The 17,198-nt window shown below is 37.6% G+C and overlaps 1 long non-coding RNA gene and 1 pseudogene across 1 annotated transcript; one reads left to right on the top strand and one right to left on the bottom strand.

The window, feature by feature from the left end:
* LOC107572800 (zinc finger protein 271-like) overlaps positions 1 to 2,222 on the top strand; it is a 3,510-nt pseudogene extending 1,288 nt beyond the window's left edge.
* An 11,606-nt stretch (positions 2,223 to 13,828) lies between these two features.
* Positions 13,829 to 14,738, bottom strand: LOC107572804 (uncharacterized). The gene is made up of 3 exons (XR_001607408.1): positions 14,652 to 14,738; positions 14,066 to 14,249; positions 13,829 to 13,854 (listed from the first exon to the last, which is right to left on the bottom strand). It is a non-coding gene; the product is annotated as an uncharacterized lncRNA (long non-coding RNA).
* Positions 14,739 to 17,198: the final 2,460 nt, after the last annotated feature.

Below are 17,198 nucleotides of genomic sequence, written 5' to 3'. Positions count from 1 at the left end.
CATGTGATCAATGTGGAAAGAGTTTCTCATTAAAACAAAGTTTTGATGCTCACATGAGAATACACACAGGAGAAAATCCGCACGCCTGTGATCAATGTGGCAAAACATTTCTTGTGTCATCATCTCTGAAGAGACACCTGACAGTTCATACGAAGGAGAAGCCACATTCATGTTCTTAATGTGGAATGAGTTTTTCACTGCTGCAAAGTTTAAAATCACATCAGAAGTTACATAACGCTGTGAGAGATTATATGTGCTTTGAGTGTGGGAAGACTTTTATTTCACACTGCGAGAAGAGATTCAATCGGTCATCAAATCTGAAAACACATGAGAGGATCCACACTGGAGAGAAACCTTACAAGTGTTCACACTGCGAGAAGAGATTCAGTCTGTCAGGACATCTGAAATCACATGAGAGGATCCACACTGGAGAGAAACCTTACAAGTGTTCACACTGTGACAAGAGATTCAATCAGTCATCAAATCTGAAAACCCATGAGAGGATCCACACTGGAGAGAAACCACACACGTGTGATCAGTGCGGGAAGACCTTCACATACAAACATCATCTCGGAGTCCACATGACGATCCACACGGGGGAAAAACCACATGCATGTGATCAATGTGGAAAGAGTTTCTCATTGAAAAGCAATCTTGCTGTTCACATGAGATTCCACACCAGAGAAAAGCCGTACGCATGCGATCAATGTGACAAAACATTTCATGTGTCTTCATCCCTGAAGAAACACCTGGCCGTTCATATGAAGGAGAAGCAACATACATGTTCTTTATGTGGAAAGAGTTTTGCACTGCTGCAAAGTTTAAAATCACATCAGAAGTTACATAACGCTGTGAGAGATTATATGTGCTTTGAGTGTGGGAAGACTTTTATTTCAGCAAATGAATTGAAACTGCATCAGAGGATCCACACTGGAGAGAAACCTTACAAGTGTTCACACTGCGAGAAGAGATTCAATCGGTCATCAAATCTGAAAACACATGAGAGGATCCACACTGGAGAGAAACCTTACAAGTGTTCACACTGCGAGAAGAGATTCAATCGGTCATCAAATATGAAATCACATGAGCGGATCCACACTGGAGAGAAACCTTACAAGTGTTCGCACTGCAGAGATTCAATCGGTCATCAAATATGAAATCACATGAGAGGATCCACACTGGAGAGAAACCTTACAAGTGTTCGCACTGCGAGAAGAGATTCAATCGGTCATCAAATATGAAATCACATGAGAGGATCCACACTGGAGAGAAACCTTACAAGTGTTCACACTGCGACATGAGATTCAGTCGGTCATCAAATATGAAATCACATGAGAGGATCCACACTGGAGAGAAACCTTACAAGTGTTCACACTGCGAGAAGAGATTCAGTCAGTCATCAAATCTGAAAAGCCATGAGCGGATCCACAGTAGAGAGAAGCTGCACACGTGTGATCAGTGCTCAAGGAGTTTCACTTCTATAACTCACCTGAAGCTACACATGAAGATCCATGCAGTAAAGAAACCAGAGCACCGTGATCCATGCGGGCAGAGTTTCGCTCCGTTACCTTCTTTATTCACTCACAACAATCACAGTCTGAAATCACGGTAAGCAGTTCATCTCTATGTGCTGAGCAATAAAGTCTCTTCTGTGTAAGTTAGTTTCCTAACAGCCACGATTGGTGACAGGACATTTTGTTGGTTGGTTGGAAAGTAGTCAAGTCACCATTATTTATATAGCACTTTTTACAATGCAAATTGTGTCAAAGCAGCTTTGCAGTATTAAACGGGGAAATAGTGTGTCGATATAGTGTGTCTTTCTCCTCTGGCCAGACGAGACCAGCAGTTTAAATCTAGGCTGCAGCAGAGTCAGATTGTGCAGAGGACTCATCTGGTTCCTGTGGTCTTGTCCCAATAGCCATCTAGAAGACGAGGTCTTTGGGGGGGATCAGTCTCTGTGGCACATCTAGATGTCCTGATGTCTGATATTTAGATATCTAGATGTCTGGGTGGCAACGGTGACCTCGGAATAAGAATGAAACAGACTAATATTAGCATAGATGCCATTCTTCTAACGACGCAACAAGTACATTGGGTGTTATGGGAAGTGTTCCCGGTTCCGGTTGACCTAATTAATGCAGCCTAACAATCCTTTAACGGATTTGAATTATAGAAATGTGTTACTGTGTTGTGTAAAACAGATTAAAGAGATGGGTTTTTAATCTAGATTTAAACTGACAGAGTGTGTCTGCCTCCCGAACAGTGTTAGGTAGATTGTTCCAGAGTTTGGGAGCTAAATAGGAAAAGGATCTGTTGCCCGCAGTTGAATTTGATATTCTAGGTATTATCGAATGGCCAGAGTGTTGAGAACGCAGCGGACGTGGATGACTATAATACGATAAGAGCTTGCTCAAGTACTGATGAGCTAAACCATTCAGGGCTTTATAAGTAATTAGCAAGATTTTAAAATCTATACGATGTTTAATAGGGAGTCAGTGCAGTGTTGACAGATCCGGGCTAATATGGTCATACTTCCTGGTTCTAGTAAGAACTCTAGCTGCTGCATTTTGGACCAGCTGGAGTTTGTTTATTAAGCGTGCAGAACAACCACTCAATAAAGCATTACAACAATCTAACCTTGAGGTTATGAACGCATGAATGAATGTTTCTGCATTTGACATTGAGAGCATAGGTCATAATTTAGATATATTTTTAAGATGGAAAAATGTGGTTTTACAAATGCAAGAAACATGTTTTTCAAAGGAAAGATTGCTATCAAATAGCACGCATGGGTTCCTAACTGATGACGAAGAATTTACAGAGCAGCCATCAAGTATTTGACATATATATTTTTAAGATGGAAAAATGTGGTTTTACAAATGCAAGAAACATGTTTTTCAAAGGAAAGATTACTATCAAATAGCACGCATGGGTTCCTAACTGATGACGAAGAATTTACAGAGCAGCCATCAAGTATTTGACATTGTTCTAGGTTATTACATGCAGAGGTTTTACGTCCTATAATTAACACCTGCTTTTTCAGAATTTAGCGGTAAGAAATTACTAGTCATGCAGTTTTATCAACTATGCGTTCCGTTAGTTTTGCAAACTGGTATGTTTCATCGGGTCGTGAAGAAATATAGAACTGAGTATCATCAGCATATCAGTGAAAGCTGACACCATGTCTCCTGATGATATCTCCCAAGGGTAACATGCAACTAAATGTGACACAATGGCCTTCATCATCACAGGATGCTATTGATTGAAACTTTCATTATCTAAATGTTCAGGTTAAATCCTACATTTTCCTATCAGTTCTAAAAAAAAAACTTTATAGAATAAGAGGTTAAAGAATAACAACAACTTTAATGGAGTCAGATAAATATGAATTATACACGTCATCCTTCAACCGGCTTTTTTTCCGATTATTGGTTTAAAATGACAGCGTAAGCTTCCAGCCTTACAAAATTAATAATTGGACATCAACGTAACAAACTGAACTGCCAGCTGCCTCACTTTTAACCTGAAAAGAGAGAGATGGAGAAGTGAATCAGGTTGTAATATTTGCCAAAACACTAGGAAAAATATCTATAAAGCACATAACACTAATAAGCTATTTAATTTAATAGACATTATGTGAAATATCGTGTTCAGTCTGATCCCATAATACAAACCTTGTTTAAATATTTGTTTATACTGCACAATTTGCATTTTGAAATGTTACATTTTAAGCAAGAATTGTCTCAGCTAAATAACAAACTGGTATGGCTTGAGCATATCACTTGAACTATTTGAATACGTGGAACAAAGTGCATCGAATTATTGTCAAACCTCTATGAAAACCATACATTTTTGTCCAAGAATGCATGCTATTTTGAGGTCATTAAAATTTGCTACACAAATATTTTTATGCGTGCACAACCGATGCAAAAACACATTTTGAGATTTTGAATAAAATGCTAAAATGGCTCAAATCCAAATTAGCTTTACAAATGTTTAAAATACATTAACTGATAAGACTTACCAGATTAGCATGCCCAAAGAGAAGAGGAATATGATGGCAGGTAGCTCAATAGCTTATCTGAGGTCACTACTCACCACAAAGACTACATTTCCCACAATCCATTGCACGTGGAACTGATTACCGTCACACCTGTTTCCCATCAGGGACACTATTTAAACTGGACCAACACACACTCACAATGCCGAGTATTTTAAGCACTTATCACAGTTTATTGTGATAGCTACTTTACGGAGCCATATCCGAGTTTCCAGTCTGGTATGTTTATCTTGCCTTGTCTAGTTTTTGGATATCTGCCTGGTTTATCTAGTTTTGTTTATTCGCTAGGGGTGGGCGCTACCGGTATTATGTTGTTCCATGATATGGATTTTGCTATACCATGGATACCGTTATATATTCATGCATTTATATAGTTTTGTCCAATTTGGTACGCTTTGCCAATTTTAACACAAATGACGATAAAGAGTCGAGGCTGAACGTTTTTGTCCTCTGTGTGCAGCGCCGTACTACACAGGCATTCGTAATCAAACACATAGAGCATCGTTACAGACCAAATTAATAGTGGTTCCCAAACTCGGGGACGCGGCAAGGCTGAGGGATAGTGCACAGTCCACAGATTATTTTGCAAAATAAATCTCTGCAGGGTACGCTTTGCCAATTTTAACACAAATGACGATAAAGAGTCGAGGCTGAACGTTTTTATCCTCTGTGTGCAACGCTGTACTACACAGGCATTAGTAATCAAACACAGAGAATCGTAACAGACCCATTTAATAGAGCACAAATCGCCTGCTCCAGACCAGTGGTTCCCAAACTCGGGGACGCGGCAAGGCTGCATGTGTCAGTCATGTGGATAGTGTCAGTCAGCAGATTATTTTGCAAAATAAATCTCTGCAGGGTGATAAAGACTACACTACGTTAGGGTGACCATATTTTAGTTTTCCAAAAAGCAGACAGTAGGGGGTGGGGTTCGTGGGCGGGGACAAGGGTGGGGCTTCACCTAATAGTATACGTAGCAAGGTTTTTTTTTTGTTTGTTTGCTTATTTTGTGTTTGTAATAAATAAAAAGAATAGGGAATGCTAGTGTTAAAGGGTCATTTTTAAATAAAAACAAAACAAGTCAATAGACCAGAAATGAATAGAGAATGCTAGTGTTAGAGGCTCTGTTTTTCTTTATAAATAAAACCAGTAGTTAGAATAGAGAGTGCAAATGTTAGAGGGTCACGTTTTTTTTTTTAAATAAAAAAAACAAACAAGCAGATAAAATAAGAAGTAGCATTAGAATAGAGAGTGCTAGAGTTAGAGGGTCAAATTAAGATGAAAGAGATGTGTTTTCAGCCATTTCTTGAAAATAATAAGGTCATTCCACCAGGAGGGAACAGTTAATGTAGAAGTCCATGAAAGTTTTATCATAGGTAGAATGCAAAATGTTTCAATACAAGCATTTCGGTCAAATGCAATTTATGCAATATTTCAAACCTTTAACCCACTTGGGAAAATCAACCCATGGCAACAGTTTAAAAGTAGCCCAATTCTGTGGAGAGAAAAAAAACACGGACTTGGCAACCCTGCATCCCACAAGAGTTGCAGGAGTCAGCTTTGACTGATCACAGGTGGAGAATAAGGAGAGATGACTGACAAGAGCATGCTGGAGTATTTGCTGCTCAACAGATCCTGAGCTCACTGACAAATATCTGATCTTGTAAGATGTGCTCCCTTTACACCGAGTGCGTGTGATTGTGAAAGTAAACAGCGCAAATGCTCATTCAAAAATATTTAAATGCACCGCATCCTGAGAGCGACTCCCTGATGTGCCAAAATTGTATACAATATTAGAATGTTTAAAGGAGTGGACACGAAAATCTCGGGAGCGATACACATGTTGCGGGAGCAGGCGGCAATGGTCAGAGATTCAGCGGGAGCGAGATTAAGAAAAGCCGAATCCCGGACATTTTGGGCAATTAAGAAATCCCAGCCGGATGTATTTTTGTAGGTCCAAAAAGAGTCCAGGGAAAAGGGGACTTATGGTCACCCTACACTACGTAATTTTCCCGCTTCTCATGCGGCCACTTGCCTGATGAGTAAATAATTGAGCGCAAAATATTAATTTGACATTTTAATTACCTCAACATGACTCGCAGTACCTGCTTGAGCGCTCCGTTATCAGTTGTGGTTGTATCAATAACAGACCACTAGATGGCGCGATTAAAGAATCAGAGTTGTATTGCAGGCAGCCATGTAGAAATGTAAACGAACGATGCATGGTTCTGCTGTAAGCATGTAAGTTACAAGTTTGTGAAGGGACTTCCAGTGCCAGGTAAACGTAAAGCAGATTATAAATATACTTAAGATTCACAAATGCCAAAACAACATGTCTACACGAGATGCGAGCGGTGCGATTTGACAAAAGCAAATAGAACCCAGTGATGTTCTCTGCTGTGGATGCGGCGCGACACGACAAATCCATGACAGTAAACTGATGTCGCGACGAACTCCCGCACTCTGACACAAAGAACAATTTCAATTATTCATAAGAGAATCGTGAAAAATAGTTTCCTCAAAAATATTTAGCAGCACCAATGTTTACAACATTGATGATAATGAGAAGTGTTTCTAGAGCATCAAATAAGTATATTATACTGATTTCTGAAGATCATGTGACACTGAAGACTGGAGGAATGATGCTGAAAATACAGCTGCGCATCACAGCAATACAGTAACCTATATGTTAAAACATTCAAATAGATCATTTAAATTGACAATATTACAGTTTACTGCATTTAATAAATAAATGTAGCCTTGGTGAACATAAGAGACTTTCCAAAAAAAAAAAAAGAGGGGGTTTTCACTATTTAATTTGAATTTAATTCATACAGGCCTACCTCATGTTGCACGTTTGCACTGTTTTTCTAAAAAAAAATTTAATCACCCACTCCTATTATTCGCTGCCTGCCCTGATCATCGCCTCTGTTTTGGATTATTCTCTTGCCTTGCCGCTTTGGATGTTGTTTGCTGCTGATCTACTCTTGCCTGTATAATGGATTACTCTTTTGTCTTGCCCTGTCTACGTATGTTTGACCCCTTTTTTTGGATGATATCCATTATATCATAATGAACTTAAGAGATTTGCCCAAAGCTGTGCTGAAAGAATATTCTTTTACTATGCTTTCAATTTAATCGGTATCTTAATCTTTTCAGAAATAATTCCGAAAGATATTTTCCTGCATGTCACTCAAAGAAATATGGTCTCCAGCCATATTTTTCTGCTTTTTGGGATGACTTTTGCTTGGTGTGCTCGGACAAAAATCACAATTTACTCGGTTTGCTCTCAGTGTTTAAATTTCTATCACTTCACTAAGATTAGCATCCTCTGCCATTCTTCTGTACGTTAGTTTGGAACTTTATGAAATGTTTATTTTCGTTTGTGAGGAAAATCCTGACTTTGTTTCTCAGCTTAGAGAAAAACAACCCTTGAGCCAACCATCTTGAGCCCAGCCCCTTTCAGCATTATCCTGAACATAAGTGTTTGTTTCATGTCTCCTACAATGGATGAGAAGCTATCAGGAGTGCGTGTAAATGTCACACTTTTTTGATCTACCGGGCAAAATGTGTCATTTAATGTCCAACAAATATTTTAGCAGAATGCATATTTTATTCAGAATTATTTCACTATTATCTTTGGAAGAGAGTTGACGTCACTTCCTGTTTGTTGCTGCCGTGTGGTTTGAGTTTGAGCTCCGTCAAGTTAATTCTTTGTCGTCTAATTTGTATCTTAAAATCAATTTTATACACCATCCTTTTTCAGTTTTATAACGTGTGAATATATCCCCTATCGTATTCTACAACAAAAAAACAACCCTTGAGCCAACCATCTTGAGCCCAGCCCCTTTCAGCATTATCCTGAACATAAGTGTTTGTTTCATGTCTCCTACAATGGATGAGAAGCTATCAGGAGTGCGTGTAAATGTCACACTTTTTTGATCTACCGGGCAAAATGTGTCATTTAATGTCCAACAAATATTTTAGCAGAATGCATATTTTATTCAGAATTATTTCACTTTTATTCTATTGCGTTCCATCTGTTTAGCGCGCATGCGTGCAGCAGCGCTCGTTCACTCACGTAAGCCTCGCCCACTCCTGACAGCAAAATGGATATTTGCATGACTTTCTAACATTTTACAGATGGAAAAATATACCAGTGACATGTCAGTTATGAAACGTATATAAAACACAATGTCTCAAATGCATTAAACCGCACAAATATTCGTTGTTTCCCATAGTGGATTGATTTGATGCTTGATCGACCTTAAAGGGTTAGTTCACCCAAAAACTAAAATTAGCCCATAAATTACTCGCCCTCAAGTCATCCTAGGTGTATATGACTTTCTTCTTTCAGACAAATCCAGTCTGAAAGAACAAAGTCATATACACCTAGGATGCCTCGGTGTATATGACGCACTCAGCGGGTACAAATCCAGTCTGAAAGAACAATTAAAAATGGTCTTTGATCTTTCAAGCTGTTTCATGGCACTCAGCGGGTGTTGCAGTGCATCAGTCCAAAAGAAGTTAAATAAAAAGCACCCCTCAATAGGCGTGGGAAGTGTTTTTTCTGTGGGCAACTGTTTAACTGTTGGCAATAAAATAAAAATCGGAGTGTCTATAAGTGCAAATAGCCCGCCTTGTTTGTATACAATATTAGAATGTTTAAAGGAGTGGACACGAAAATCTCGGGAGCGATACACATGTTGCGGGAGCAGGCGGCAATGGTCAGAGATTCAGCGGGAGCGAGATTAAGAAAAGCCGAATCCCGGACATTTTGGGCAATTAAGAAATCCCAGCCGGATGTATTTTTGTAGGTCCAAAAAGAGTCCAGGGAAAAGGGGACTTATGGTCACCCTACACTACGTAATTTTCCCGCTTCTCATGCGGCCACTTGCCTGATGAGTAAATAATTGAGCGCAAAATATTAATTTGACATTTTAATTACCTCAACATGACTCGCAGTACCTGCTTGAGCGCTCCGTTATCAGTTGTGGTTGTATCAATAACAGACCACTAGATGGCGCGATTAAAGAATCAGAGTTGTATTGCAGGCAGCCATGTAGAAATGTAAACGAACGATGCATGGTTCTGCTGTAAGCATGTAAGTTACAAGTTTGTGAAGGGACTTCCAGTGCCAGGTAAACGTAAAGCAGATTATAAATATACTTAAGATTCACAAATGCCAAAACAACATGTCTACACGAGATGCGAGCGGTGCGATTTGACAAAAGCAAATAGAACCCAGTGATGTTCTCTGCTGTGGATGCGGCGCGACACGACAAATCCATGACAGTAAACTGATGTCGCGACGAACTCCCGCACTCTGACACAAAGAACAATTTCAATTATTCATAAGAGAATCGTGAAAAATTGTTTCCTCAAAAATATTTAGCAGCACCAATGTTTACAACATTGATGATAATGAGAAGTGTTTCTAGAGCATCAAATAAGTATATTATACTGATTTCTGAAGATCATGTGACACTGAAGACTGGAGTAATGATGCTGAAAATACAGCTGCGCATCACAGCAATACAGTAACCTATATGTTAAAACATTCAAATAGATCATTTAAATTGACAATATTACAGTTTACTGCATTTAATAAATAAATGTAGCCTTGGTGAACATAAGAGACTTTCCAAAAAAAAAAAAAGAGGGGGTTTTCACTATTTAATTTGAATTTAATTCATACAGGCCTACCTCATGTTGCACGTTTGCACTGTTTTTCTAAAAAAAAATTTAATCACCCACTCCTATTATTCGCTGCCTGCCCTGATCATCGCCTCTGTTTTGGATTATTCTCTTGCCTTGCCGCTTTGGATGTTGTTTGCTGCTGATCTACTCTTGCCTGTATAATGGATTACTCTTTTGTCTTGCCCTGTCTACGTATGTTTGACCCCTTTTTTTGGATGATATCCATTATATCATAATGAACTTAAGAGATTTGCCCAAAGCTGTGCTGAAAGAATATTCTTTTACTATGCTTTCAATTTAATCGGTATCTTAATCTTTTCAGAAATAATTCCGAAAGATATTTTCCTGCATGTCACTCAAAGAAATATGGTCTCCAGCCATATTTTTCTGCTTTTTGGGATGACTTTTGCTTGGTGTGCTCGGACAAAAATCACAATTTACTCGGTTTGCTCTCAGTGTTTAAATTTCTATCACTTCACTAAGATTAGCATCCTCTGCCATTCTTCTGTACGTTAGTTTGGAACTTTATGAAATGTTTATTTTCGTTTGTGAGGAAAATCCTGACTTTGTTTCTCAGCTTAGAGAAAAACAACCCTTGAGCCAACCATCTTGAGCCCAGCCCCTTTCAGCATTATCCTGAACATAAGTGTTTGTTTCATGTCTCCTACAATGGATGAGAAGCTATCAGGAGTGCGTGTAAATGTCACACTTTTTTGATCTACCGGGCAAAATGTGTCATTTAATGTCCAACAAATATTTTAGCAGAATGCATATTTTATTCAGAATTATTTCACTTTTATTCTATTGCGTTCCATCTGTTTAGCGCGCATGCGTGCAGCAGCGCTCGTTCACTCACGTAAGCCTCGCCCACTCCTGACAGCAAAATGGATATTTGCATGACTTTCTAACATTTTACAGATGGAAAAATATACCAGTGACATGTCAGTTATGAAACGTATATAAAACACAATGTCTCAAATGCATTAAACCGCACAAATATTCGTTGTTTCCCATAGTGGATTGATTTGATGCTTGATCGACCTTAAAGGGTTAGTTCACCCAAAAACTAAAATTAGCCCATAAATTACTCGCCCTCAAGTCATCCTAGGTGTATATGACTTTCTTCTTTCAGACAAATCCAGTCTGAAAGAACAATTAAAAATGGTCTTTGATCTTTCAAGCTGTTTCATGGCACTCAGCGGGTGTTGCAGTGCATCAGTCCAAAAGAAGTTAAATAAAAAGCACCCCTCAATAGGCGTGGGAAGTGTTTTTTCTGTGGGCAACTGTTTAACTGTTGGCAATAAAATAAAAATCGGAGTGTCTATAAGTGCAAATAGCCCGCCTTGTTGGCTGAGGCTATTTACACTAACTCCACCCACCAGCGTGTGATTGGGCTAGTCAACATTACAAAAGACCATTGTCAATCATCAGATTCAGTAGCATAGATGGAAAAGTGTGTGTGTCATGGGCTACTCCTTTTGACGCGATCGACCCGGGTTCGAATCTGCCTTTTGGCAAACTTTTTTCTTTTCCCCTTTTAAAATTTCAAATCACATCAGAAAAGCATTTATTTTTAATAAAAATGAAGGAAATCAAAGTTGAAAATAAAGTATCGGTTAGGGTAGGTGTAGGCAGGGCTTTTGTCCCATTTAATAATTGTAATTCTAATTAAAAATTACACAAGTTATTATTGCTACTGTTTTATAATGTATTACAATGCTGAGCTGCAGATAATTGACCCTATTTGCAATAAGTAATTAGCAGAATATCCTGCTATTTTACCATAGTATAAATAGAATCTATAGTTATTTGCACTTAGTGTAAATAGTTGCGCTCACTGTTGTACACTGAAGCAGCTCCGGGCGGATGACGTACGAGGTCAGCGCTGCGCACTGAATCTCATGAAAACATGACCAGGTTTAATTTCACCCAAAATTCAAATGATCCCTTTTCATGAAAATCAAGCATATTTTCGGTACCGTTCATATATTTTATGGCATTATGGTCATAATTAAACTTTACCTTTACTGAAATGTGTCAGGATGCGAGATTATGGATTTCTCTTTGATTCTCATAACAGTAATGGTTATTTTTTTATAAATGGTTTTTAAAATTAAAATCAGTATAAATTTAAAGAGAGCATAATAGGCCTACTGTGCCTGAATGAATCATCTCTTTATCATTAATTTAAGGATAGTATGATATTAAAATTGATAAAAATGCATGTTACTCTTGTAATTTAATTTAATTGTAATTTAATTTAACACTCTTCTAAAGTTTGATGTGATGTTCTGAGCTGTAATACTGCTGATAAAGTCATGGACGTGTGAATATGAGTGAATCAAAAGGGATTTTTTTTTTATTTTAATTTTTATAAATGGACCAACAGATGAATCATCAGTGTGCTTACACAAGAATCACTTAGTGTCTTGAACCAGGAGTTTTCAAACTGTTTCGGGGACCCGGCATCCGCTATCTAGGCTAAACATAAATGTCACCGAAAAGTCACTGTTACTGTCTCTGTAACTCTAACAGCAGAATCTAGCCACAACAGGGAGTGCCAGAACTGATCAAATATTTGTACATTTAAATGCAATGCATAATACATACACTGATCTGATGCAAGGTTTTACAGTTCTCAATCATGACCAGGTGATTCTCCACAGTCACAGGCACAGCTGACGTCTGGTTTATGGGTGACACTGATGGCACAAATATATTTAATATGAAGCTGAACATGACACCAAACTGTATTCTCTAACGACAACTTGTAGTTTGTATTTAAATCTCACATTGAAATGCTCTAACACCGAAATAATGGCATCAGCTTTCAGTAGCTTTATATTAAGGATCTAGTAAAATGTGTTATATGAGACTCCTGACTGATCTATGATTTTATGCAAATTCTTCTAGTAGTAGATTATGGAGATTTGGTTGATGTGAAACATCCTCATCAGCTAGATGAATATGAATGAGCTATTGCTGTTGTCCGTTTCTAAACCTACAGGAGTCAAATTACTCCTCAAAAAACCCTTCAAAATTATACCAACACAGCATAACCGATCGTTTTTAGTGCTATGTTTGGTTATGATCCTGATGAACAACAGGCAGGTATTATTTCAGATAGAATGCATATTATTTCAGCATTGAACATTTTTTACAGTTACAATCTCAGAAAAAGAAACAAATCTGGCACTGGGGTGTTAGTTACCCTTAGATACAAAAGCTAAAATCTACACTTTTACTTTATTTATTTACCCCTAAAAGGTACATTTCAGTATCTTAAACATACATATTAGGATTTTAAAAGTACAAATGAGAATCTAAAGTGTGCATATTATTACTGTTTGAAAGGGTAATGCTGCAGGGTAATCCACCCGAGACTGTACAGACACTTTTGAGGCACTCAATCATCTGAACTACAGTATAAATGTGAAAAAAGCCAAAAAAAATATTACACAAGTATGTGACAGCAAACACCAGCACTGGCCAAACACTATCAAATGTAATGCTGTCTTAAATATGAAGTGCATATCACTTGCGTGATAATTCTATAGGATTTACAAATATGAGAATATAGCAAATTTTATTTATTTTAAAATCCAGATTAAATATAATGAGCTACTTCAAATATAACCACATTTCTGTTCATTTAAAGTCAAGCTTTGTCTTTGTCTCTCTACATACAAAATGTAGTTTTCCACTTTTTTCTGCATACATCTAGAATAGAGAGGAAGAATGAGTAATAAATGTATATAAAATAGTACAGAGTTATACAAAAATATATAGAATCTAGGAACTATATTAAAATATAAAAGAATGTAAAAATATACATACATACTAAATGAAAATGTAGACTAGAAATGCAAAATGTAGCAGTCATAAATATGTGAGGCAGTGGAGAATACGGAGTAAAACACGGCAGAAGCAGAGGATCGAACACTCATGCAGAGTGTTGTCAGTAAAGTGCAGCATTGAGACACAGATCTGAGAGAGAAGCCATTCGTTAGTCTGTGTGTTTGTGCTCAGACGAGTCTGTGAAAGAGTCCAGGAGCTGATGTGATGATGGATAATGTTCAGGTCTTCACAAGAGACTGGAAACCACAAACATCAGATTATTCTCATCGTTTTGGATTTATGGGGTTTTCATGTTTTGAGTCTACAAATAACACATCTTGTCATTTACACACAAGCACACTGATCTGTGAACATTCATCTGTGACGGCAACAAGTCTGATGTATCTCTTTAGAAAACAGGAGCAAATCTAAAACATCTTTAAAGTTTCATAATGAACAAGCACTTACGGTCTGGCTTTATTCTCCGCATACTGTCACATCTAACAAGTCTTTCCTCTTGTGGTTCACTGGCTTGTGTCTCATTTCTGTGCTCAGTTTCTCTCTCGGTCCTGTTGGGTTTTGCTGGTCTGTGGTTTCTGATGCTCCAGCTGTTTTCTGCATGCATTGTTTCCATTCTACACTAAATTTGTTTCTGGTAAATCAGGCAGGAACACCGTTTAAAGTCATCAAAGTCAATGTACGGTAAATTCAGGTTAAGGTGAACATGAAATCAAGTCCTGAACAAGCAGCAGATTTGTAATTAAAACGTATTCCTAATAAAGCTGATAAAGTACGTGACACTGATGGCCTACTCATCTACTCACTCTTATCTCATTCCAGCAGATCTGATCTGATCTGAAAAGCTTCGCGAGATTAATTTTTTCACTGTTCTGTCTTCATGCGTTTCTTCCTGATTTAAACGAGGATTATAGAGACAAACAATACAGTAACAAATAATCCAGTCATCCAGATGAAAACATTTGCTTATAAAGCTCTTCAGTAAAGTAAGTTATAATGAAAAATGGAATCAAATGTTTCGACACATGTTTCTTACCTGTGAGAAGAAGAGAGATGCTAGGAACAGTAGCTGAAGAGCACTATTTATAGCCAAACTCAAACCTGCTCCTTCAGGAGGATCTGGGCTGATACTGCAGGCAGTAAACACGGGGAAATAATCATCTCACAGCTAGAGTGAAAAAGGTCACATGAATTGGAGTAGAGTTCACAGTTTTTGTGAATTCACAGGATTAACTTCTAACCCTGGGTAAAGGATGAGTGTGAAAGCGTGAAGCAAGATAACCAGGATTGCATTTACTGGGGTTTAGATGAGCTGTGAGAAGCCCTGTTGATTAAAGCAGGGGTTTCCAGTGTTTCTGATGCCATGCATGGACTCCTGTATCTGATCATCCTCACGAGGGACCTTGACGCAGATGACGAGGGCTGTGGGATGCAGAAACACACAAAGAGTTTCGAGTGTCGGAGCAGCTTTTTAATTGATGTAAAAATTATTGTTCATGACGGCCCAAAATAGGAAAAATCGACATGTGAGCCCTTCACAGTGCTAAAAGGAAAAGTGATATAAAGTCATGGGATAGCGTTAGTGTGGGTTTTTGTGTGTGTGACTGTGAGTCAGTTCAGTGTTGATTCAGTTCAGATCGAGTCAGTTCAGTGTTGATTCAGTTCAGATCGAGTCAGTTCAGTGTTGATTCAGTTCAGATCGAGTCAGTTCAGTGTTGATTCAGTTCAGATCGAGTCAGTTCAGTGTTGATTCAGTTCAGATCGAGTCAGTTCAGTGTTGATTCAGTTCAGATCAAGTGTGGATGTTGCAGGATGAGAATCACCTGTAAAGCAGATTTGCAGAAAAACAATAGATTTTAATGAGAGACACACTGAAAGAAGCAAATTGCAAGCGGTTCTAGTAGAGATGATGCAGTGCTCGTACACCAGAAGTCTCGTTGCATGTGTCTGTACAACATTTTGTATCAGTTATAAATAATATTGCATGGCAAATATAGCCTAAGTATTAAGTCAAGCCACATGACTTGTCCTGCTTTCTCTCTTAAGCCTACTTTTGCGTGACTGATAAACGTAGTAACTAATCACACAACTATTCTTTACATTGTATTTAAAGCAGCGCATCAGTTTACGCTGTGCATTATAAAATAGTAGGCTATAGTTTTCTCATTAGCTCTTTCTCTCACACACAAGCAAACCCAGAGAGAGTGATTTGCCTACTGTACAGAACAGATTATAGTTGTAAAATAAAAGTTTATATAGTTCTGACAAAATTACGAGAAACATTCCGAATTATCTGTCGATGTTTTTGAAAAAACACGTTTTTGAGGAAATCAATCATCCCTTCCAAATGAAAAAGGCCATCAAGACAATATCAAGGTTTTTATACGGTTGTGTAACATGACGTTTTATAGATGAGCATAGACTGATATATATCACTGATATTCATTTCAATTTTAAAACAAAAAATGCAAAAAAATAAATAAAATAAACACATACAAAAGGGAAATAATTTTAGATATATGCAGTATTATGTATAATGCATAAGTTTGATTGTAGAATGTTTGCTTAAGTTTAGTATGTTACATTTATCTTATTCACACTGCTAATAAAATACATGCCAAATCCATCAGTCAACATTTTCCCTCAGTTGTGAATAACAGATAATGAGTCACTTTATGCTTTATGCTGATATTAAAATAATTATACAATACATTCATGAACACTTCATTTAATAATGCTTCAATTTTTTTTAATGCAACTGATATTCTATAGTCTTGAATTAAACAAATCTTCAGAAATGGCCAGCATTCAATAATTATGCTTCCAATAATTGTTCTAATCTCCTAATTAAATATATATATATATAATCTTTATAATATCATTAATATCTTCCTGTCCTAGCTATTGTTTTAAACAATGACTGAAAACTTGTATAATAGGCACTTCTCGTGTTTATTGCCATCTTATGATGAATAAGTTGTTTTCCTCAACTGTATGTCGCTTTGGATAAAAGCATCTGCCAAATGAATAAATGTATGTACAATGTTTTGACGAATCACCTCTTTATTAGTGCTAATAATTAATCTAAGGACATGGGATAATACTGTAAAAATCCTCAGGCTGGTCAAAATTACTGGGATTCACTGCATTTACTGATTTCACTGTAAGCTCTGCTGTGATGTTCTGAGCTGTAATGCTGCTGATCTCCAGTAGAGAGCGACACTTCACTGTCTGCCACTCAATCACCTGATCATGACCTCCTGTGAGAAGTGAAATCAGTGGGAAAAAAACACTTTGACTTGTTTAAAATTGCACAGATGATATGAAGGTTGTACACGCAGTAATGGCTTGCAGATCTCGAGTATTACATGCATTTGTCTTGTGCTTTGCTGTAAAAATGTGATAGTGGGTGAAAATGTAAAGTTTCAGAAACAAAACTTTAATATGTAAATCAAATGCAAATGCAATCTGCTCCTGATCTTCAGTGTATATCGGCACAGGCGCTGACTCGCAGGAATGCTTGGAAATATAAAGCCACTTTGAGTTCTTTTGGCCACTGCCTTGCCTTTCAAAAGAAAGAAAA

This window comes from Sinocyclocheilus grahami, unplaced genomic scaffold (genome assembly GCF_001515645.1).
Source record: "Sinocyclocheilus grahami isolate Dianchi unplaced genomic scaffold, SAMN03320097.WGS_v1.1 scaffold1814.1, whole genome shotgun sequence".
In the NCBI taxonomy this organism is placed as follows: Eukaryota; Metazoa; Chordata; class Actinopteri; order Cypriniformes; family Cyprinidae; genus Sinocyclocheilus; species Sinocyclocheilus grahami.
This window is presented reverse-complemented; position numbering and strand designations above follow the sequence as displayed.